Source organism: Mugil cephalus, chromosome 5, assembly GCF_022458985.1.
Source record: "Mugil cephalus isolate CIBA_MC_2020 chromosome 5, CIBA_Mcephalus_1.1, whole genome shotgun sequence".
Taxonomy (NCBI): domain Eukaryota; kingdom Metazoa; phylum Chordata; class Actinopteri; order Mugiliformes; family Mugilidae; genus Mugil; species Mugil cephalus.
In genome coordinates, this window is record NC_061774.1 from 2,961,590 (window position 1) to 2,986,651 (window position 25,062).

The following is a 25,062-nucleotide window of genomic DNA, read 5'->3' on the forward strand; positions in this document are numbered from 1 at the left end:
TTACAGAGTGCAGTAATTGTGGGCTTTATGAGAGAAAAGGAACATCTAAACACCTAGTTTCTGACCTCTTTCATTCATCCCTGCAATCTTGAAAGGTTAGCACTGCCTGCCACTTCCTTACAAGCCTCCGATCCTGTTGTGCATATCAGTTTGCATTTACAGATACTGGACAGATGCCGCACAAATTGCCTGGTAACCACAGATAGTGGCAACTCTGAGGCCCAATGAAGAATTAGTTGTCAGGATACATTCTGCGATGTGGTTGTCGGTCTGATACACACCAGTCAGGCATAGCATTACGACCACTGACAGGTGACATAAATAACATTGACCATCTTGTGACAGTTCTGCTGTTAAACTTTTGGACCTGGCATTCATTCATGTGGATGTTACTTGGACATGTAGCACCCACCTAGACCAGACCAGACACCCCCGCCCCATAGTAATGACACTCCTTGATGGCAGCAATGTCATATGTGGTATTGTACTTTTTCTCTGGAAAACCTATTTAATGTATATCAGATTCAGTCTGTTTCAAACGCATCATCACATTGAAGGATCAAGGACTATCCACTAGCACATCCTTAGTGTAATGGTGATGTGATACTTGGAAAATTGCATAATGGAATATTGGCTTCTGTGAAACCAGAGGAAACAATCTTGCATCATTAACAAATTCCACTGACAACCAACTTACGGTTACAGTCGGCATGCAGTGAGTTCGATTTTTCTTTTCTTTAAGTTTCTATCCATATTTCAGGACTCTCCATCAGTATCACCACACGGACTACGAAGTTACCTGACTAGGGATACAGATCCAACTTTTTGCACAGCCTTTTGGTGCTGAACTCATCAGAAGTTGTGGCAGTTTAACCTCTGATCTCCTTGATATGACACAGCCTATCTTGCTTGGACACAAAAGTACACGTCCTTCTGCTAGTTCATTCTTAATTACGGCTTTGCTGATATCGAGACTGACATTTAAGATCCCTTCACGCCTGCGTTTTTGTGAAAGACCTGAATGAAGCCCATCTGGTCTAAGTGGGGCACCAGGGATGACAGTGTGCCAGCGTGTTAATATGTTCTCTCAGGGATGTGGGGGCTGCTGTGTTAAAATGATGATGATGATGATGATGGCGCTCCCAGTCACGTACACTCACTTAACAAACACTGTCTCCTCTTGATCATTCTTGACAGTAACAAAAAGGGTGAATATTCTCTAATCAAGGCCAGAAATTCTGATCGCTGCTGGCATTTTCCTAATCAGTCCATAATAGCATTTTGAGGACAGCGTCAGTGGATAATGGAAGGTTAGTCATACTAAACTATAAGAATGGCAAATTTATTCCCTGAAAGATGTGACACGGGCTCAAAACGAACTGGTGGCACAAAATTAAATGACATTAGGGTACATGGGGAACTCTTGAACACTGATGCCAGCCTGATGGGAACTGAGAAATTCTCATCATATCCAACTAATCAGGTAATTCAACAAACGACTGGTACTCAGGGTGGGTGAAATTCAGATGAGAATAAACACAAGTTTTATATTTTATCCATATACTACACTGTCTGGTGTGGCCTAGGAGGGCAGTACATGTATAAGTCATGAATGCCAGGGCCAAATGTTTTCCAGCAGAGCATTGAATTATCACAAGATGGTCAATGTAATTCACTTCACCTGACAGTGGTTTCAGTGTTGTGGCTACTGGTGTATAAGAAGGTTACAAAGGCAACCAGAGAACCCACTGTTGACTTTTATGTGTGTGGCCTCCAGCATACTTTTTGTGTGTTGTCTACTAATGCCAAAAAACTATTTGACCTCAAGTTCAAAGCAAAAATGTAGTAAGACATTAGCCTTACAGTTTATTTTCCAAGTAGTAATATGACAGACTTGTTTTTCCATTTACGTTGATACTTATTCATAATAATATATTCAAATGTGTATATTTTGGTTATTCAGAGTTTTGTACCAAGTTAGGAGAGATGTCCTTGTCCTGCCTTGCTGAAGATGTTTGACATAGTGTTCAAGTTATTTTGTTGTGCAGCCAAATTTCCGCAAAATATATCCCATACAACTTAATATTCTCAGAGATATATGCACACAAAAACAATATAGCCTCATTTAGCATAATTCGAAATGCAACCAGCAAACTTCAAATGACATGTTTGGAAGGGAGGGTTGAGGAAATAATGAGGATCAATAGACTTAGTGGAGTTGCAAGTCTATTACCAAGAATAATGAGGCATGTGGGCAGCAAAGAAATTATAATAGAGTGGATGAATCCATCTATTGCATATTGTATGCTATTCACAGTGATGTCTTACTGAAAAAAACCCTGTCCATACAACCAACGGTTTATGTAATATCTACTTAGAGAAATGAATTTGAATTTCTGAGGTTCCATATTAATCAGTTGGGAGTAAAACAACGAAATGTACATCATGGGTGTACACTATATATATTTTTTTCTTATATATTATCTCCTTTGCATCTTTCCATGGTGATGGCAATTATCAAGTATCAAGTGGAAGCTACAAAGCTACAAGAAAGAGTTGCATGAAATTTTATTTTCTATGTAGGTCAAAATTAGGTACAGTATAATGAATTAAACAGTCTTGTTGGTTTATCTCAGTCTTCTATCTGCAGTAAGCAGGCTTCCTTTTCCGAACCAGTCTTCTTACTGTGCTCTTGCTTTGAAACAGGAGCCTGGCTTTCCATTACGTTTCAGTGTGCTGTCAGGGCCTACCTCTGTCACAGAGATTATTTTTCACTTTCATATCTCAAAGTGTGCAGCCAGATCTAATAATACTGTATCCAATTGATGTTCGGGAAAATGTACCACTTCACTGTAGAAAAAAAAAAAATGCAACAACACATAAAAAACCCAAATCATGTCCTCAATTCGCAAATGTCACCACCGGCATCTCTAATCCCAGAATAAGCACTTGTATTTTTGCCTTAGCTATAATTAATAGCTCTGTCACTGTGTTTTCTTTGTGGCAAAGGAGAATGTTGAGGGTCACTCTTAAGACATTGTGAAATCCGTCCCCACCTGCATACAGCTAACCCTTTCCCAGGTGTGAAGATGGGAATGTCCTGCAGAAGTTTCCAGAAGTTGTGTTGTGATGAAGTTCAGGTAGTGCGTTCGCATTTCAGCTTTTTATGAAAAATGGGGAACAACAGAAGTAACTGATTTAAGAAGGTGGAACATGTTCAGGTCAGAACAAAACAAAGATGATGGGATGCAACGTGCTTTGACTGATGGACTGATGGGCACCTTCTCTGCTGTGGGTTACATGAAAAATAGTATCTTCAAAGCACTTGTTCACTTCACAGTGAGGAAGTCATTAGCAAAGCGTTTAACTCCTAATTACTTAATGACGTACTCCAATCAATGAGACAGATTTGAGCATTCATTTTATGTGCAGAAGTGGATTTTCTACCTAATCTTTAATTTCTAGAACAATTTGCGGCCGAATACTTGTGAATTTTTGAGGTTGCTTGCAGAAACGACTGAGTACGTCATAAGGAGAACATTATATTAGTTTAACAAGTATTATTCGCTTCATTTGTAACAGACTACACAGCATACACTCATCAACAAGTACTGTGATGGTGTCACTGAATTAGTGTCGGAAAAGAGAGTATTCTTAGAGTATTCTGTGTAATTGCTGGTGTAGATGAAGCTTGTGGAATTGACCCCCCATGATGCAACCTGCTGAAACTTCCACAGGGGGGTGAAAAATTTTCTGCACAGCTCTGTCGTTTTGTTTTCTCTCTTTCTTCATAATTGATTAGAGATATTACCATTTATGAGGCAACTGCTTTTAACAAGGCTTTAATGCAAACAGCAGCAGCTGGAGGATCTGCCAGCGCATCCAAATGTATGTGAAGTTAAAAACAGACACATCAAACTTTGTCTCAAGGAAACACTCAACACTGAATTAACAAGACATCTTGATTCAGATGCAAAACACAATCCCATGCTTGGCTGGCTCCTCCCACGAGGGGCCGGGAGATTAAGATTTAATGGTGATAGTGAGGGAATGACACTATCTGTCTGTCGACTCCCATCTATTCACACAACATCACCTCTGTTGCTTTTCTATTTCGTTCTCTCCCTCAAACAGAGATATAGACGCACCTCCTAACACAGCCGTGCAGACACTCGGGTTTGGGCATGCAAAACACGCACACACGCAAGTATGTGTGTGCGTTACAGATGACTGTTCGCACACATATACACACTCACACATACAATCTAAAATCTGACAAAAGCTCAGCTACAGGCAGATGAAGTCAACTGGAGTTTGACTTGTAAATTAAAACTCTTGTCAAGATGATCGTTTTGTTGCGTGAATGGTGGAATTGGCTTAGGAAATGATGGATCTTCACTCATCATGTCTGGCAAAGCAAACATGCCTGAAGGGGATGCTCTGTTCTGAGCCATTTAACATTGGAGATTGTCATCAAGACTGCTTTAAATAGTTTTCATATGGCACATAAAATGGCAACCATGCCCTGTTATGCATTTACTTTAATCTATATCCACTATCAGTAGATACTGTCAAATTAAATTACTGCAACACACAATTGTAGGCGTCTAAACCATCTTTACTATGTGCTGACTAAAGGGGGTAATATAAATGTACAATATAGAGACTGTCACTTATCATAGCCACACAAAAGAATTGCATGTCTAAATTATGGAGACCCCTTTAAGGATAGTCACCTTCACTGAATACCATGAATTAATGTCCTAATGGTATGTGGATCAAAAATGTATCTGTATTCACTTCCTTCCTTAAACCACAATTCTTCGTCCCTCGATATCCAAAGAGACATTAAGAAGTGAAATTAAAGAGGGATAGACTTTCACTTGGATTCGCAGGTCACCGTAGTTCATGAAAGAGAGGGTGATCTCATGGTTTACGTCTCGTATCAGGCTTATATAGCATAGTGCACTCACACAGAGCAAGCAAGGCTCCTTGGATATTAAGTTTCTTATATACATATGCATTTATGTCATGCTACAATGACGGTATCTTAAAATGCTAACATTCATCCAGTACAAACCACGTTGCACATGTCAGTAACAGTCACACTATTGATAACACAGGTGCATTGATAATAACTCCCACCCAGATGTGATTGCGAATGAGCCCAAAGACGAATAAGAAGTCAAAATGTCTTCTATTCAAATCTGATGTTTACATGTTTACTTGTGGAACAGCTGTTTTACAGACATGTGACATGTGCAGATCCATGAAAACATCATGTGATTGGTGCGTGGTGTCTTGTCTAATTAGCAGTAGTTGCTATTGTTTTTAGAGTTTTATTATTAAAGCAACAGCTTGACTGAGAAAGTTTGCGGGGTCATACCCACTTTTGCTACTGTGTTAGCCTTATAGTAGCTGGGCTAAGAGGTTTTCCAGTGGTTCTGTGTTTCAGTCTATCACGGCTTCAGTGACTTTTTGATGGACCTTTTCAAACAGTTCGATATTTCTATTTTTTCTGCCGTCTAATGCAATAATGTATAGTTCTTATTATTACTGTTATCAAAAATAAGCTCTCTGCGGAGCCGCAGACCAGTTGAGGAGATGTCACTTGAATGTCACCATCCATTTACGTCAAGACAGAGCATGCGCCTGACTTCCGATCGGTTTGGAAAAAAGGAATATTCTACTCCAGTGAAACTGAATGAAATTGCATTCAGTTATGGCCCATTTATTCCGAATGAAGTGTTATATGAAGCATATTCATTTGGTTTGGGCTCCTAAACGGATTGTAACATTGTAATATTTTTCTCCAAGTTAATCAAGGTATTTATAAATCGTTGATGCCTTCTTTAGAAGCTGTGAAGAGTTTATTGACTGATTGTAAATTTAAAGGATGCTCCCTGTATGACAGACAATCCTGGTTGACAGCCACATCCTTTTTTCTCAAATGGCACACACCCGCTGTTTTGACCCGCTTGTCATGACTGCATTGATGAGAGATCAAGGCATTATATAGCGATAATTTGTGGTTCAGCGGTCAGAGAAGCTGCAGCAAAGGACCATGACTCCACACTGCCACAGTGACATGAAGCACATAAAGCCAAGGAAGCTGGAGTCATGAACAGGTCCCGTGTCACAAATCTAAAGGTGTAGGTCAGGACAAAAGTCAGAGAGGTGAACGCCATTACCATATGATCTAATAGAATACTTACGCCTTAAAAAAAGACACTTGAGGACTTGGGTCAAAAGAATAAAATTTACACTTAAAAATAAATTAAAAATAAAACTTTAACAACTGTCATCCACTAAAGTTCAAGGTGTTTTCAGGTAGTGAGTAACATAGAATATGTTGCCTCACTGCAGCTGGAAGAAGCCACAGAGATTTTTTTTTGGCTGGTTGCCAACACTCAAAAAATGGGTAAAAAAAAAAAAGGATCCATTACTAGGATGTCATTTCCATCAGAAAATGAGCATTTTTTAAAGAGTCCCGGACACAAGCAATAACAGCCAGAGGGGACGCAAACGTGTTCACCTATACAACAAACACATAAAAACAATGAAAAATATAAAATTGAGCAAAAACAAAAATATAATTTATTGTTGAAGTTCATAAGCAGCATTATTATGATGTCACAGTAATACTTGAGAACAATTTAAATGCGCACTTGAGTTAAATAATTTTGTAAAAATGGTGATGGCCTTGGTGCAATGTATTGATTATATTTGAAAAAGCACAAGCTGTAAACAATGTGTACACATGTGGAAAGTCATGTGGAAAAAAAAACAAAAAAACCTAGTGACTGGGAGTTTGACAACATGATGGCAATCAATTAAGGGTAAACACCATCCATCTTGTGTGGGTGAGACAGCGCTGAGGAAGCTGAAAACTGTTTCCACTCAACCAACTTCATTTATCAAGACTCTGTTCTCATCATAAAACTCCCCAAAGTAAGGATTAGATATTTTTGATTTATTTGCTTATGTGATCAATCTAAAAACCGTGCGATCTAATAGAAGACCACAGTCTGGAAACAGATGTAACCGGTGACCCAAACAATGCACTATTTTTTGTTTGCACATCCATCGGAAATCAGGCCTGAAGTGAATCTTTAGGTTTTACATTATTGGAGGCGGCTGCAGGAGTTGAACTAGAACCTAACTGCATGTTTACATGCTGTCATCATTATGGGAGGATAGTATGAGCTTATAGAGAACTAAAGAACTACTTAGAGGGCAAAAAATGGATGAAAAAGAAATGGATGATGGCTTTTTTCCAGCGTCACACCAACCAAGTCAGTGGAGAGACTCTAAATGTCTGCTGCTTACCACTTTGAGAAGCAATCATCCCCTCAGCCATGGCCTATTGTTTTCTTTCTTCTTCTGTTGGTATGGTCGTCCCTGCTTTCTGTCTTTTATCTGCAAGAGAGGGAAGAATCAAAAAAATAAAAAAGATAAATCGAGGGAAGATTCATAAGCCATCATCAGAATCGATACCTAAAAGATCCCAGTTTCAGGCATTGCAAAACACAGGGAAATAGACGGGCACAGACACTGGCAGCACTTTTAAGAGGCAATGATAAATGGTGGCTTTTTGCACATTACTTTCAAATAATTACTTTTATGCAGTAGCTATCAAAATGATTTTGGTGAGAGGGCAAGAGTAGGGGAAAATGGACAACGGGAAGAGTTGAGACAGGAGCTTCTATTGATTATGACTTCCATTATGCTTTTTTTTTTTTTTTTTTTCAAAGCACCAGATCATGCATTTTAGTATTCAATGGCTGTGTAAAAAATGAAGGTATATAATTATAATTAATATAATTAATAATTATAATTCAGGATAAAATTAAATTTAAAAAAGGACCTTGGCTAAGTTACCTTTTATATTTTAAGTCTTGCAATGACGTAATAATTGTGTCATAATAATGAGTGAATAATTGCGTGTAAAAGTGTTTAAAGCAGGAGAGTAAATCTGTTTACATTTATCTCTAAATAAAGATGTGTAGTTCTTATAGTATCTGCTTCCCAGAACTGATTCACACAGTCTGAGCCACACAGCGCTACACACATTCGATTGGCTGATTAGAAATACTTATCAATGGTGCATTAAGACTTAGTTATTTACCACTTTGTTGAATTCTATTTAAAAAGCATCTTGGTACAAACACAGCTACATCATACACAATGTGACATGACAATACAACAGGCTTGAGAAAGAGTAGATTAAAGAGTCTTGATTGATGACCACCTTCAGAGAGCTGTTGTGTTCAGTCACTGAGTTTCACTCTTTCCAGGCATCATGCCCTCAGACACACACGAAAAAAAAAACAATATGGCGATTTTCAAATCACATGAGGCAAGTCACAATGTAGACCTCTTCTATTATTTGAAAGTACTAAGTAAGGGTAAGTAATGTGCTGAGTCTATGGGTTTTGTATAAAGACGTTTTAGGAATTACAGCAAACAGTGTGACCTGCAAAACGCACACTGGCCTCCGCTTGCTGCTTTCCCTGCTATAATGAGTCCCTTTATCCAAACTGCAAGAGGAAAGACAAAAGATGGTGATTATGCAAAAAGCGTGCCTGAGTTGGTAATGTGATGATGTGGCGAGAGGGAAGAGGGAAGGAGAAAAGGAGTTCTCTTGTGCAAGTCCAGAGGCAGATTCAGGAGAGATTCAAAAAAAAAAAAAAAGTTTCAGTTAGGACACTCTTGTTAAAATCGCTCTTGACACCCTGCACTATTAGTACGCCATTAAGAGTTCAAGGACAATAGCTGTCGTGTTTTTTGATCTCTTATCCCTTGGATCCTCTCGTTAAGCACGGACGGTCTCCTCTGCAGCGGTCGCAGAATATTGATGGGCTGTGAAAGGATGATTTTGCTGAATTCATAACAATCCCCTTTTTGCATGCCCTTGATGTAACAGATGAGAATGTCTTTGACATCCCAGATTGAAAAGTTAATTGCCTGAAGTTGATCCAAGTCTCCCAATAATATTAATACAGTATTAGACACAGATGATTGGTATTAAATTGTGGCACAAGTTTTAGTCATTTGCTGCAATGTCAACTACTGGATGGACATTAACTGAATCTATTAACACAATCAGGTCGATGTTTTCACATGCTCATTAAATTATCTCAACAACTTAGGGATAGTTCGGTACAAAGTTTTGGTTTTCCACCAGGCTTATCATGACTTTCTGCAACTATGAGAATGATCTAAATGAGCTAGGCTACTTGGTGGAATTCTAATGTCATGTCCTTGTGTCCTTTTCAGAATAAATTGGAAGAGCTTTGTATTTAATATATTTCATGTTTACGTTTCTACCTCTAGTGCGCACTGTCCTTTTATGAAGGACGACCAATATGCTGCTGCAACAATGCAAATTTCCCCACTATGGGATAAATTACTTCTCGTGTTCTGTGTCACTACGTAAACAACGTTCACTCTGTCTATTCAACAGACCTAATTACGATGTTAGCAATGTTAGCTAAAGAAAGATTGTGAACATAACGCATGCGCACTAGTGCTTAACATGTCTGTAGAGAAATCCAGATTCAAAACTATACTATACCATCACACATAATGGCACTGAATATCCTTTCCTAGACAATCTGTCATACTCTTGGCCTTGATTCACAAGGTTGCATTAGCACACCATTTGCCACCTGGAATCAAGATGCACACCAATCATGGCAATAGCCTCTCCCTTTAATTATGTGACCATAAAATGTCTTAATATGCAAGAGCACCTGGATGCTGTTAGAGACATCAGAGCTTCATCAGCATTTGTTTCTAAATGCCGTAGCCCCGACCCAGATAAACGCTTCTTTAATTTATAATATGGGTTAGAAAATGGTTCGGCACAGATTGGAAAGGGGATTCTTGTTTTCCTTCTCATTTTACTGATCAGCTCAAAGTAAACAAGAGGCGAAAGAAAAATAAGCCCATTGTGGAAATGCTGCATGCATATAAAAAGGACGTGATAATCTCATTGTTCAAAGACTTTGTATTTTTATTTGTCAGAAATTCAAAATATGTTGTCTTTTGAACCTGGCAATGTCTGGCAACGTATTTTCTATGCTTGAATTCTTGAATAAAACGGTTCAGTGGAAAGCCACTGTTCTTGACATTTTTCTAAAAGACTTTCACAGTATCATCTCAGAAGAAAACTAAAAAGTCATTGCAGTGGGATACCCATTACTGGCTTCAGCAAGATGTTCAGTCTTAGAGTTTATCTAGCAACTTGGAAGAAAATCTAACTACTTGCCAAAATAGCTCATCTCCCTGATCTATAAGTCGTTACTTTCAACTAATGATACACAGCTGATAAAGCAGAACCAATTACTTTGCACAGTTGGACATCTTTAATATGTTGCTCTCATTCTTGAGCATTTGGCTGCTTGTAAATACACGCCTGATTTATACTTCTTTACAGTGGAAAACTCAGTGGGCCCAATGACAAGAAAGCAATTAATCACATTATTATGCCAATTAAGGACTTGGTCTGCTCCACTGAAGGTAGAAAAACATCAAGGGAATTGAAAATGTAGGAGTGAGGCACTTGAGGAAGTTAATGTGAGCCATTGCATTACTTCCATCTCTGTACATGGACACGATTTCACATGTTTCTAAGTCCTGCTGCCCTCTTGTTCATGCTCTTACATAACTCTTTTTGCTGTAATTTAATTAATGTTCACATGTCTGCATGTTGTGACCAAACAAGCAGAAGCTGTACATTAATCCATTTCACAGTGAAATCGTAAAGATGTGGGGTGTGAAAATAAGGGATGTTGCCGAACCTGTTTTAGAGTGTTGACATCTTATCGGCATTAAATCCAATTCAACTTAAACAGAGCTCCTGTTTTCACGTAAGGGAAACTACACACCTACAGCTTTCAAGCCTATGTGGCCTGGGTAAAAACACTGATTTGTGAAGGCTAATTAGAAGCAAAGTACCTTTGCTAACATGGACCCAATGAACCCTCAAAACCGCTGATGTCAAGGAGGAGATTTTTATGCTAAAGAGTTGGTAGCCTAAATGTTCTTTTTGAAAATCAATAACCAATAACTAGCAAAGTCTAACATTTGCCATCTCTTATTGATTGGCTGATGGCAGCTTGGCACTGATAGATCACAGAGAGAACAGAGGGTGTGCTTGTATTGTTCTTCCATATTCACTGCTGCCAATGCAACAATTCATAGAATAGCATGGAATAGAATAGAATGCCCTTTATTGGCATTATACAGTATATAGACCCCTTCACGGTTTGTAAACAATGTGACGTTTTTTGAGGGGCGGGGCTTAACTGGATGCCAAACATCTCAAACAACTGTGGTTAGCATATTTCAATGGACTGTTTTGGCAAGAATGGACGAGGGAAACGGACAATTTAGAGAATATGCCAATACACTCAGTCTCCGAGACCGTGATTAGTAACTTTTTAAACTAACACTCACGGTGCATCCAGTTAAGCTCCGCCGTCACGTTATTTACAAACCTTGAAGGGGTCTAACGTGTTTGGAAAAACGCAATTATATACAAAATAGTGCAAACATTTGTATACTAAAACATATTGAAAATATACAAAAATTATAAAAATATATTTAAATAGCAGCGCACTCATGCTACTTGATGCCATTTGTGATTCTCACTTCGGACAACTTGGAAATAATGACAATGCTCGTCTACTGCTGCCTGTTTCTGCTGTGGTTGGTTGCTCGCCAGAACAGTGGATGGGTATCCTGTTTGCTGTCAGACCATTACCAATCTGTCAGAGGTCTATTCACCAGACCTTGACTTGCCTCGATGTCTGGAATGTATCTGCTGCTGTGTTTTTGATTCGACTCAGCACAGTTTCCTTGGCAATACCAGAAAGCCTTGATCTTGTGCTATTTCAGTACATACTTAATTTGAGATAAGGATAAATTAGTGATATTTACTGCTTAAGCTTGTAGGTGCTTAGACGTGATTTCTACTCTGCATTTATTTACACTCAGTCAATATTTTCATTTGTAGTTAGGTATAGTTAAGTTGCTGAGTGCTGAGGTAATTTTTTGATGTCGCATGTCACCTTTCTGCGAATTCCCGAAACGATAATTGGAAGTCTCCTTTTAATCACAAGGATATATTCACATTGTGGTTTAAAGTTGTTTTGGGGGTTCTCCATCAGTTTATGGTTGCCATTTACCTCATTATAAGACAACATTTCATTAAAACGCATTTTATGATGGTTCATATCCTGATGGAATCCATTTTATTATCACTTGTTGCTAAATTAGTGGGCTGCAGGAGAGGAGAGAGGGTCTGGCTTGCAGAAAAGCGTGTGCTTCTGTACATAAGTTATATTTTAGAATATTTATTTTGCATCAGTTTAAGCGCCTTAGGTTCAGTAAAGGTAATCAGTGTTTTAGTTATACTCCCTAGAAGGGATGGTTTGGTAGAATTCTAGGGAAACCGCAACACGCATGCTGTATTTTCAGTGGGTTTGTCGCAGTGGCTCTGTTGTTCTGGGGGGTCCTAATGTGCTCCCTGCTAATACTTATTAAGCAGGGAGCAATAATTTGGCTGTCAGGGATTAGCTCTCTCAGCAGAATCCTTGTTGCTGCTCAGATTAATTGAGAGCTGCCTCTAACGGCAGAGCCACCAAACGTAACTCTATAAGCATTTGCAGTAGCTAATATTTTTTAAAAGTATTAACAAAGGTTACTTTAAGGGTAACTGTTTCTCCCCCCTCTATCCTCAGATTCCCTCTCAATTATTACGGCTGTTTACTACAACAGGTGCTAAATGCTTGACATTAAAACAAAAGAGCAACAATTTAGAAAACAATTCATTATTACTGCTAATAACAACAAAACCTCAACTTATTATAGCCTCTCACCTCAAATTACGGCAAATGATGATGGTATTTTAACTAACCGGACTGTTCAAGAACCCAGTGCAGCTTTTATGTTCCATTAGATGTTCTGTGAAAACAAACTGCCCCCAGGGCAAACCTCTGCGTATCAATCTTTGTTGGGTAGTTTCAAGAATTTGTGGGGTTTTTACAGGCCTGTTATCTACCACCTGGCATCCCAAATTGCAGCAATGTGTCAACACCAGCAGCAATTGAAGGTGTTACAAATCTAAAATATGAGTTCAAGATGTCGAAACACAACCCACTCTACAAACAAACAGACTAATAAAAAAGGACCGTCGTAGTGATTCAATAAAAGATTATCACTGTGGCAAACACTAAAATAAAGAAAAGGACCCCTGAGGCAGAAGCAGCATAACTTTTCTCCTTCATCTACATCAGACGACCGGCACTCATAAGGTAGCCTCAAAAATTCTTATATAACTAAAATATCAAGATATTTGTTGAATTATATTTAGTGTCCGTCTCTTCTTCTCCACATGATTACAATTTTTTCTGTAATACCAAACCTAAATGTGCATGCATTTCCCCCTATCTACTCTATTTTCACACAGGGAGAGATCGCATTTTGTGCCTGTGTGCATTTATTTTGACAGCGGGCTCCTTAAGGGCCTTTGCGTCAAGTGGAACCATTTTGACTGGCCTTGACTCCAGGGTCCGCAGCATGACTCCAGACAAGAAAGAGCAGAGCGGCAGCGTTAGCGGTGAAGGAAACTACACCACCACATGCTCTCTATCCATTCCTCTTAGCCGGCTCAGTGGCCCATACCTTGTCTTAATGAGATGCGGCAACACACACAGACACATGTAGCATGTCTGCTCTAATTATACCAGAAAGCTTTGTCGTCTCCTGCACCCCCCTGTGGCATCATGGAATGATGGAATTTTCTTTCTTTTCTTTCTTTCTTTTTTTTTCTAACAAGGCCTGCACAGTACATGTACTGTAACAGTGCTGACAAAATAAAAGCTTGCAGCTCTGGAGCACACAGTATAAATAGAGTTTGTGACTATACCTTGAACGTTCTGTGAGAGACAGATACAGCTCTCTCCTTATCTTTGGGCATGTGTCCTATACTTTCACTGTAGGAAATCAGCAGTAAGTAAGTGATCAAATATCATAATGCAGTTTATATCTCATTGGCTTAGGGTGGTGAAAATACTGCTCAGCAGTCTACAGCAACTCCTTGAGCTGCCCTTGAGTTCAATTGCTATTCGTCATTAGAAATGTGGTGTTCACGAACCAACCAAATCTACTGCTGGAGCCTATCCCAGCTGGCATCGAACGAAGGCGGGGTACACCCTGGACAGCTCTCCAGCCTATCTCAGAGCTAACACATAGACAAACAACAATTCACACTCACACTCACACCTAGGGTCAATTTAGAGTCACCAATCAGCCTAACGAGCATGTCTTTGGAGGTGGGAGGAAACCGGAGTACCAGGACCTTCTCGCTGGGAGGCATCAGCACTAACCACTGAGCCACTGTGCCGCCCCAGGTGTGAGCTATTCTGTCTTTTTCTGCATTTTCTGTGTTTCACACAGAAGCTTCTACTTTATTTGAACCAGTGTTGGTGACAGAGATAAAGTGGTGAGCAGAGCAGGGGACAGGGGTTCGACTCCTGGTCAGCACAAAGGTGTTCGGATTTGTCACGCGATCTGTCTCTTCTATAGTTTAGATATAGACAGACTCAGATATTCCACCGAGAGAATGTCTGTTGATGCGACGTCTACATTTGAATGTAGACGTCCCATCTTTACTTTTTCGAGGATAAAGTAAGTTATTCTATCTTAAAAATAATTAAATATAAAAACGAGCCAGTCTTTTGAACAGCTCTTTGAAAGGAAAGGTTCCGCAACATCTGGCTCCCTTCAAAGAGCCCAAATCACATCTCTATCTATCATTATCTATGCTGATTCACAACTATGACATGATCAAAGTCACATTTTAGTGACACTTGTTTTTATGGGTTTGTCTTTGTCTTCAGTTTAAGCACTGCCTTAAAGTCAGGGCGACATCACTCGTCCACATTTCTTTTGCGGAACACATTAAAGATATTATACCAGTTTAACTGTTATAAATTAGTTCAGTACTTAATTATTGTTAATTAAATTACACACACATAAATAAAAAAAGAATAACATGGTAATTAAACACATTTCGCTTCATGGCACAATTAAGCTCTTAATAAAACAATATGAGGAATGTTAATTCAATATGCAATTTAGTATGCCATTTCACTATTCTGTCTTTGCTATGAATGCATTACCAACTTTCTAAAATGATGTTTAAACAATTTCAAAAACAAAATCATAATTCAGCTTTGCTGGACAAATACTGGTTTTCTTGCATTTCCTGTTATTTTTCCTTTACAGAAATGGTTCACTGTTTAACTGGACATACACTTTGTAACAGTTGTCCTATAATTAAGAAGACAAGTCTAGAAGTTAGGAAAGGTCAGGATAGCAGTTGCGAAATGAAAACTAAGTAGAAAAATATATAAATGAAGATACTGGTAATTAAGCTGCTGCAGTGTACTAAGGCATGTATAGACTTTATTTAACAACGTGTCATGTTTGGTTTCATGCTACTTTTAAGTGCTCATTATGCTGCATGATGTGCTACATTTTTTGTTCTATACTATGCTGTTTGATTACGTTATTAGTTGCTCTCTGTATCCTGGTAAAGAGCTTTGAAGGCGGATTCTTGACAGGTTGATTTTCATACTGAATAAAGCCTATGAACAAAAGTAAGATTGTGTACTCTTCAGTTCTAAAGGGTTTGATGTATACTTTAGCAGTGTGTCAGAACCTTGACTCCATGTGGTAAAACACCTATATATTCATGTTAATTATATTCAAAGCGGTGACAAGTGAATAGTCAACATTTTGACAGGCAGAGAGTCACAAAAAGAGCATCTTGTTGTATAACTGTAGCATCCAGTGTCATTTTATGAGCACTTCAAACCAAGCTATATATAGACTGCCAGGTACACAGCAGCCAAAGCACCTCTACTCCCCTTGGGGAAGCTCTCTACATTTGCTCTCCCCCCACTCACCCTCACAGTTACTGTACACCAGTTCTACAGTCATCTACTGTTGAGCAATTGTAATCATGTGGCCTTGTGTTTCTCTGAAGACTATGAAATGAAGCATTTCAGTATCTATTCTTCTCCTCCTACTCGTGAATGTATATATTGGTGATTAAATGGTGTAGGGCATGAAATAGTGCGGGATAAATGTGGACTTTTATAAGGTGCTGATCATCATTCGACAACCGCAACCAGGTGCAGCCACAGTCCTCTCGCTGCCTCCCCTTGAGCTATCCATAGTGGTGACTATGAAATATGGACAGCAGCAAATTGAGATTCATCAGGCACGCCTGCCTTGCTCACTGAAATCTATATTCAATTTTGGAGCATCTGTCATGGCAGTGGCAGGCTGAGGCATGCTGGGATTGAGAATCACTTAAGTGTTCTGAAATTGTATGTGGTGGAAAAAAAGGCTCTCCGTCTTTCTCTCTGTCTGTGTATTTGTCTGCCATTCTGCTGCCTTTCTTTTCTTTTCTTTCTCTCTAGGTAAATTGATGTAGGACAATTCATTACCTGTGTGGCAACGCTTGTTTTCCTTCTGCATCAGATTAATGTTTCTGTGTATTTCAGTCTGCAAAATTCAAAGGAATCCTCACACTTCATTACTTAGTGAAATCATCAGTGCAGTTCTTAGTGGTAAAAAAAAAAAACATCTCAATTCAGATAACGCAGCAGGGAAACTATATATCGCTTACCCTCAAACAATATTTCCATCTTTCACTTGAAACTGAAATCATTTAAGTAGCTTATTTATATGACACAAAATACAAGTGAAATCAGTAATTATTTATCACACGTCCACAGTGTGGATACATGCACAGGACAATGGCATGAAATCCTCCATTCTATGACTCATCTTGTTTACAAGAGTTCACGATTAAGAGGAAACAACTCGCTAATTATCAGCAGGTTTTCTCTGCAGGGTTGGTTTCTGCTCTCAGAGGAATGGGTCAAAGTGAGCTAAGAATTCTCACTATAGACCATCAGACATACAATCCACAGTTTAGGGTTAGTGTTGGGGTGCCGGTAGAGCTCAGCGTCTTTCACAAGGACACTCGCATGAGATTGAACCTGTGTCTTATTTGGCTAAGGACCTGAACTCCTACAACAAGGCTCCCCTTATTACACGCACTCCTTAATCTGACGATCCGGTAAATAAAAAAGCCATCTTTCACTATGTTATGAACCTGTTGCTGAATGAGCTTGAAAACACAATCCAGGCAGAGAAAAACGGTTTGAAAGTTGGTACAGAAATATAGATTTTTTGCAGCAATTTTTGTGCAACAGGCACACAAAGTACTGATGTTAACAATTTCCTCTAGTATATACTATATGCTGTCTACCAAGAAATGGATACTTGTAGCAGGCTGATTAGTAATAAAAATCTAACCATACTGTATATAATGGCACACAAATGGTTTGAAAGGATATGAATTGTTGGTTCACTAAGGGAATTCAGTGAGTGAGATTCTGAGATTCTGTTATCTTGTTATTGTTTCATGTGAAATGGCTTCCATCTTAAAGGCTTGTCATCAGTCTGTCACCAGCCACAATGAATGCATAATGACACCAGTGAGGCTCTTTATTAGCCCATGGTGAGCAATGCGTCATGTCAGCTGAAAGAGAGAGACCCCCACTCATTCTAAAACAGTGGAATCCAAGGAGATAGAAACATCAGGCCATGACGATCAATAGAAACGTATCATTTGGTTTATAGTGTGTACATTGAGTCACACTTTTCCAGCCACCTTATGATTTCTGTTGGCTTGTCATGTAGGTCGGGTACGACTGAAATAATGTACACACATCAGGCGTTACTTTCAAACCACTGACAGGAGAAGTGAATAACACTGACCATCTTGTGACAACACAATGTTCTGCCAGGAAACTTTTGGACCTGGGATATGTGGGTGTTACTTAGACATGTAGCACCCACCTAGACCAGACCTGGCAATATCAGGAAGGTGGTCATAATGTTAAGCTGATGTATGGACTAATTTTTCATATTATATATGCAGCTATCATCATGTCCTGTTTTTCAAACAATTTATAAGACTAATACTCTGGATGAAAGTGAAATGATAGGCGTGTTCTTACATTTCACATTTGAATGCTGCAGTTTGAAGGTTTTTTTGTTGTTGTTGTTGTTTTTACTGAACTTTAATTGGAGTGTGACAGTCAAGCCGAGCGAGGTGTTTGCTTTTCTGCCATCAGCTTATTTTAATATATCACACAACTGTGAAGTACAGTCTCATCTGTCCCCCGGCGGTAACATGCCACATCAAATCTCAGAAAACACCTTGCACTCTGTCACTCAGCTCATCATCACAGGTCCTACAGCACACAGCGTGAACATGAGCCCATCAAAATACAAACTCACACAAACTCAGAATTACAACATCTCTAAGAAACGGAATCAGAATTAGTGTCAAACACTCACAAATGTATAAAAGTATTAAACATGTCCAATCTCACAGTCCTTGCGTTGTTGATTCCAAAAATGTACAACTAATTAAAAATACATGTTTACATCCCTCACCACCTTATCTCTGTCAACTATTTTTAAACATGCAAAGTGGTTCTGCCAGGTGTAGAGCTTTGAGTGGCCCAGAACAGCCCAAACACTTTACTCATAGTTTCCACCCCTCCTGGAACATTTTCACCTGAAACTAACGTTGGGAAAACAAGTGAAGAAAGACACGTGAAGACGTGTGTACTGCTGCTAAAAATGGCGAGATGTTTCTATCTTTTGTACAGTGTTATGCTGTCACTTCCAGTTTGACCTGATGGAAACAGTGTTGTCGCACCGATGCAGCAAACGCAAAAATACAGAAGTGTGTCTGTTTGGCTTAACGTCACAGTAACATGGCGCCACTGCAGCTGACTTATAGGCTTATTTCTATCAAGAATCTGCTCATTTCAGAATCGGAGCTCATGACTGAATTCGCTCGCGTTGCAGTAGCCTTCAGTGGCCTCCTCTGCAGTGATGGTATTTGATGAGATGCCACATTGTAATGACAAAAACCATCTAACCATCTGTGACTAGTGATTACTGTGCTGGCTAATTTGAGTTTGTGCGACGTTACAGTGGGCTGAGATTGTACACACATAGCATACAAATGAACTTAACTTTGTATAGACCCATTATCAGAAATTAACTACAATATTTTTTGTTAACCTGTAAAGGCTGTAAGCATTATGGTTTTAATAAATGTCTAGATCCTCAATAGGGGGTTGCTGGAGCCTATCCCAGCTGACATCAGGTGAGAGGTGGGTAGAGCCTGGACAGGTCACCAGTCTATCACTGAGACAAACAACCATTCGCACTCACACTCACAGCTAGGGTCAATTTAGCTTTAACAAGCATGTCTTTGGAGGTGGGAGGAGAGAACATGCAAACTCCAGCCAGAAAGGCCCGAGCTGGACTCGAACCCGGACCTTCTAACCACCGAGCCACTGTGCCGCCCCCGTCTAAATCCACCTCTTTACAAATTCTCTACGTTTGTGCGTTTTAAACATGACAGACACATTGATGATAGATAATAATCATGTGCTTGATGAGGTAATTTTTGAAGTGTGCGTGTCACACCTGCCTATGTAATGTTCACTTTACCATCAACGTGTTAAAGATAATCAGTCCATCATTTATGAACTATGCAGAGATCAATTTCTTGACTGTTACGCTTGTTAAAGCATGGGCTAGGTCACAGAATATATTGGAAGTGATAATTCTTAATGGAAGGGAAGATATTGTACCACTCACTGCTTTTTCTGTTGAGTCTTGGCTATTCAGTGGATTAGAAACCGCATGCTTTCATTCTGTATGCACGTAATGTATACACTAAATCTAGAGTAGTTTTTTCTTATAACTTATTTATTTCCTCAGTGACTTCATGGGCCTACAGTGTTTACAAGCTACTGTGATACGTAGTGAGTGCACAGTATTTGCTACAGTGCTTCAGGCGTTGCTGAAATATGCCTCAATTTGCATGAACAGGTTAGTTAATCAAGGCCATAGATGTAAACTGGTCCCTGTTGAAAGTAATACCACAGAAGATAAATGATTTCAAATGTTGATAATAGCCAATTGAGGATAAGCACAAAAAAACAAAAAAAAAAAAGCTCATTTGATCTCATTGAACCAAAACTGCTTGAGTACACTACGTTTAGAGCAGGAGTGTCAAACATATGGCCTGGGGTCCAAAACCAGACCACCGGAGGATCTTCTCAGGCCTGCGGCTTGAATTTTCAAAATGGAAAATGTAGAAATTACATAGCAGACTACTGGTATTTGGGAAGATTCATTATCACAAGTATACAGAATGTCCTGTGTTCAACATGGTTCCTGAACACACCACAGTCTTGTGTCACAAACACTGACTGCATATACGGTCACGAATGGTATGGACAAGTGTCCGTCTGTTTGTTGGTCCAATTATTGATGTTCACGTTAACCTACTGGGTTTCCAGGTGGGTGGGACCGAGAGGAACGAGGCTGCTGGAAAGAAAGTCACCGCTAAAACTTGGTCAGATAAGCTCTACATTTTTAAGTTAGTGGGAGTCTTTTCACAAATTCTACTGAATTGATGCTAAACAGACTGCAGTGGGGAACACTGTTGGTTATCTCCTCGTGCTAGCAGTTTTTAAGACACCACATCTACCAGAATGCTCCTTCCCAGGAACTGTGAGTACTGTTGAGACACAGTGAACTGGATTCAAATGAGCTCCTACATGTGTGTGCGGCAACTATTTGGTTCTATAGTCTAACTGACTTAATTAAAAAGAAAACATAAATAGTTTTGATATGAAATTCAAATGTGGGGACCACATGGTAAAAACGTTGTGTGTGCTTCTAGGAGTATCTTTTGTACTAATTCACACAAATGTGGACTGTGGCTGTTTTGATGACTTGTGACTTGACTTGAGACTAGAAAGTTATGGACTTGGAGCTCGACTGAGACACCATGACTTGAATGACTTTATTGCTGTTCTTTAATGTTTAAATATGAAATAGAGAATAAATATCTGTAGCCTGTAATATTACCTGGTATAGGAGAAAACGCTGGGAATACTGTTGTACTGATTGGATGACGACCCTGTCAATCAGTCATCCTCTCTACCACTCTACCTACCGAGTTTTAGAGAAACACGCCTGTCTCATAGACTGTCACCATGTGGGCTGGAGTTGGAAAGGTGCCAAGTGTTTTTGTGTTTTTGAAACACTTGAGTTAGATAAATATAGTTTTAAAACAATAAATATGGCTTTAAAACAGAATAAATTAAGTAATGTGGTAAGAAGGACTAAGTTTGTAGATTAAAACACATTTTTCTTTTCTTTTTTTTTTTTTGACCTACTCTTGTTTTAGCTTCTGTGTCACAGATTTACAGAGTATGAAAGTACCAGAAAAGTCTGCACTGATTCCACACAGCCTGCAGTTTCCTCCAGTCCTCTGGAAGCATATTCAACCAACCATGGAAGGAGTTGTTTTTTGGTCCACAAATAATAATAAATACTTTCACAATTTATTAGTGTGTTGTGGTTGGATAAATTTGCCAATAATATTATTTGACAGGTACTAATATTTTATATTTTCTCTTTATTAAGACCGTATTCTGCAGGTAAGATTGCAATAATGTGACTTCACTTTGATTTGACTTGACATAACCTGCGACTTGGACTTGACTTCACTTGCCCTCCCAAAAAATGACTTGAGACTTACTTGAGACTTGCACATGGGTGACTTGATCCCAACTCTGCTCATTCCCGGTAACGAGTATGAAAGTGTGGGGCTTCAGTGGTTTTGTTAATACATGGGAGGTTGAGCTCTCATGGGCAGCATAGCTGTAGATGAAGCCAACCCAGTTTCTCTGCACCCTAGAGTCCTATATTCTGACTGCTGGCATGTGATTACTCAGAATAGTTTTGAGGTGGGTTACACACCCTCATCCAGAACTATATAGCAGACAGAAATAAAATTGCATTTTTTTTTTTTTCCAAATTCCAGTACATTCCAATAAAATGTTTTGTAAAAGATGTCTTGTTAAATGTAAACATTTCCTTAATGTTCTTGTACTTCTTTGCACTAAAACAAAGAAACTTTCGGATTACCTTTATTTATAGGTTATTATACTGTAATGTTTCTGCTCCAAATTGGACTGTATGTGGCCCCTGAACTAAGATCCATTTGACACCTCTGCTTTAGAGGGACAGCCTATTCCAAGTTTTCGACTACAACCTCTTCTACTTCTGTGCTATGACCGTAAACGAAAGCAAAACATTATGCCACTATCTTTTTCCTCTTGTTCTCTTGCTCAAATGACTGCTCCGGGATCTGTGCAGTCCCTAAGCAGAAGAGGAACAAAAAAAAAAAAAAAAAAGGTCACAACAGGGGAATGAGAGAGTAGTAGCGAGCCAAAGAAGCAACATTTCTCCATTCAGCAGTCTACTTAGAGATTGAGTTACAAGGGTACATTACTGCCTCCAAGTGCTACCCTGGTCGCTGGGTTTATGTCCCCACATCTGGGGAAAATGGCTTTTTTTGTTTCAATACAGCAACTATTTTGTCTGTGACACAAACACACCACACACCCTGAGACATAAATATGATTTACCAAAACTGTGGTATGTTTTATAAACTGTACAACTGTCTTGGATTTTATGGCTTGGTGTGTCTGTAATGGAGACAAACACAGAAAGGCAGGTGTAAGCAGAAAGCTCTCTCATCCGCAGTGCACAGTTATCTCACGGCTCTAGATCCCAATTCAAAGCAAAAACTGCCTCCATGTTTTCATTAGCCCGCATTAAATCAGCCACTTAGAGGGCTTTTTCTGCTGTCAACATACTAATGGAGATTCAGTAACTTCGTAATGTGGACTAAAAACTGCAACCAGCACCGCTCAGTCACATGTACAGCTAAAGCAAGTAGAAATGATGTCTGCATTTTCTGTGCAAACAAACTAATTTAAGTTTGAACCTAAGTCAAGGATTTTCAAAGAAGATGAAATTCGTCAACCAACGATCAGCTGATTTTCCAGAGCCCCATGATGTCACAGACCGGTCTATTTAAACTCCCGAATTCTTACATCTATTTGCTTTCTCTGTTTTGCAAATGAATACCTTCATAGTCACCTTAACAGCTGGTGTGTGTGAATACTAATTCAAATGGTTTCATTACTTCTTTTAGTCTCATCTGTATGAGATGGCCTTCACCATTGCTCATTGAGTTATTAACTCTGATGTATTTGCCGTAATAAGATGTGAAACTTTTGACCATTTTGAGCTGCTTGCAAAAATACATAAAATAATGCAAGCCCATAATCGAGAGATTGGCTGGTCCTCAAAACTATGAAGTAGATAAGAAATAATAAGAATAATAAAGGTACGTACAGACGGGCCCATAACCAGCAGTGTGTCAGAAATGTTCACTATAATGGCTTTCAAGCACGTCAGCATTTATAATAATAAAACGCAAGGCCATCTTACCCATAACAAACATCAGCTACACAATACGATGACGCATGTGTGAGGTAAACATACAAGATATACCGGCAGCCACAAACTGCACATATTAGTATTTATTAAAGAAGCAGGCATTTCAGTGGGTAAATACTGTTTAAATCGCTGCTCTTCAGAACAGAAGAGGAACACAGAGATATCCCTCTAATGTGGTCTTTATGTGCACATCCTTTCTTCACGATAAGAAAAAAAAAGACCCAATAAGAAAAAAAAAAAAAGACCCCCCACCCCTCCGCCCCCCCAAACTTCGGCATTATTTGGAAGCAAATGGTGTCATAGGGTTAATGTTGATTTAATAAGCCATTAATTTTAATCTCCGTCTCACAATACAAGAATGGAAAAATGATAAAAGATTAAAATCCATTGCACTTAAGGACGACAAGGCATGGAGGCAAGGTAGTGGCAAGAGGAGTTTATTTGTTCATAGCATTGCCCGAAGTCAGGCAGCTGGTTAATTGGCTCAGCATTCTGCTAAGCACTAAGAGGTAAGTGCACTGTTGTTGTCAGTCTGGATCTCTATAAAAGTACATGTGAGCGCTGACAAATCAGAAGCACTTAAGAAGAGCAATAAAAGTGGAGCTTTTGTGTGAGCAGTGTAGCCAAATTAAAACTAAGAACAAGCACTTTAAAGTATGGCCTTACACAGCAGACAAGTGTACAAGTCAAATCCACTAAGGTTAATGTGTTTTGCTAATTAGAAAAAAAAAAAAGGTACACTATTTCATTTGTAAACAGTATGGTTGCTCTAAAAGATCATGTCCCGTGCATACATTATACCTTGCCTTTCTGTTTGTTAACAATGCAAGTCACCAATTACAGGACTGTGCACTGGCAGGAAAAGAGTCTCATTTATTATCAATAGAAAGAGTCTAACAATGCATGTCAGCTACACTTCCCAGGTTCCCCAAGAGATTCTACGTGCATGCTACCCGTGCTTTGCCTGGCCCACTGCTTTGCTTTCCTGATAATTATCAATAGACAGAGGGGAGTCTCAGAAAATCCATTGCAACACCGCGTCCAGTAGGGTTTACTCCTCTGTGGCTCCTCAGCATGAAGTACCGGCACATTTTTTTGACCAGGTAAATCTGTCAAAGTTGAATGAATAATAATGAATGAATGAATGAATAATGTTGGTATTCAGTCTCATTCAAGTTATTTCTTTTACACATTTCTATTTGTATAATCGTTTATCATGTCCAGACTGCATCCTACAAGAGATTTGATAACAGCAAGAATAAATGTGAATCCCCTTTTCCTTCCTAATAAATTAGAAACACTGAACCTTTAATAGAGGCCACATCAAATTTGCTGTGGTGTCATGTGATGAACAGATATCTCCTGATATTCCTACAACAAATGCAAACAGAAGCGCAAGATCTAGTGAACCATTTCTGAGCTCACGAAGCGCAGAGAACCCTAACCCGTACAGAAAGTACAGATCTGGCCTTACAGGTCACTACATCTGGAGAATTCCTGGTCAACATTAGAGAGTGCCTTCTCAATTAGGTACTCAGAGAAACCACACGCTTTACA

At 39.1% G+C, this 25,062-nt stretch overlaps 1 protein-coding gene across 3 annotated transcripts in view; it reads right to left on the reverse strand.

The window, feature by feature from the left end:
• Positions 1-25,062, reverse strand: part of lingo2 (leucine rich repeat and Ig domain containing 2) — a 197,064-nt gene that overhangs the window by 71,021 nt on the left and 100,981 nt on the right. For all 3 annotated transcript variants that reach the window (XM_047585685.1, XM_047585686.1, XM_047585684.1), the window contains one exon: positions 7,330-7,419. The gene's annotated coding sequence lies outside the window, so the exon portion shown is untranslated. The remainder of the gene's footprint in view (positions 1-7,329; positions 7,420-25,062) is intronic.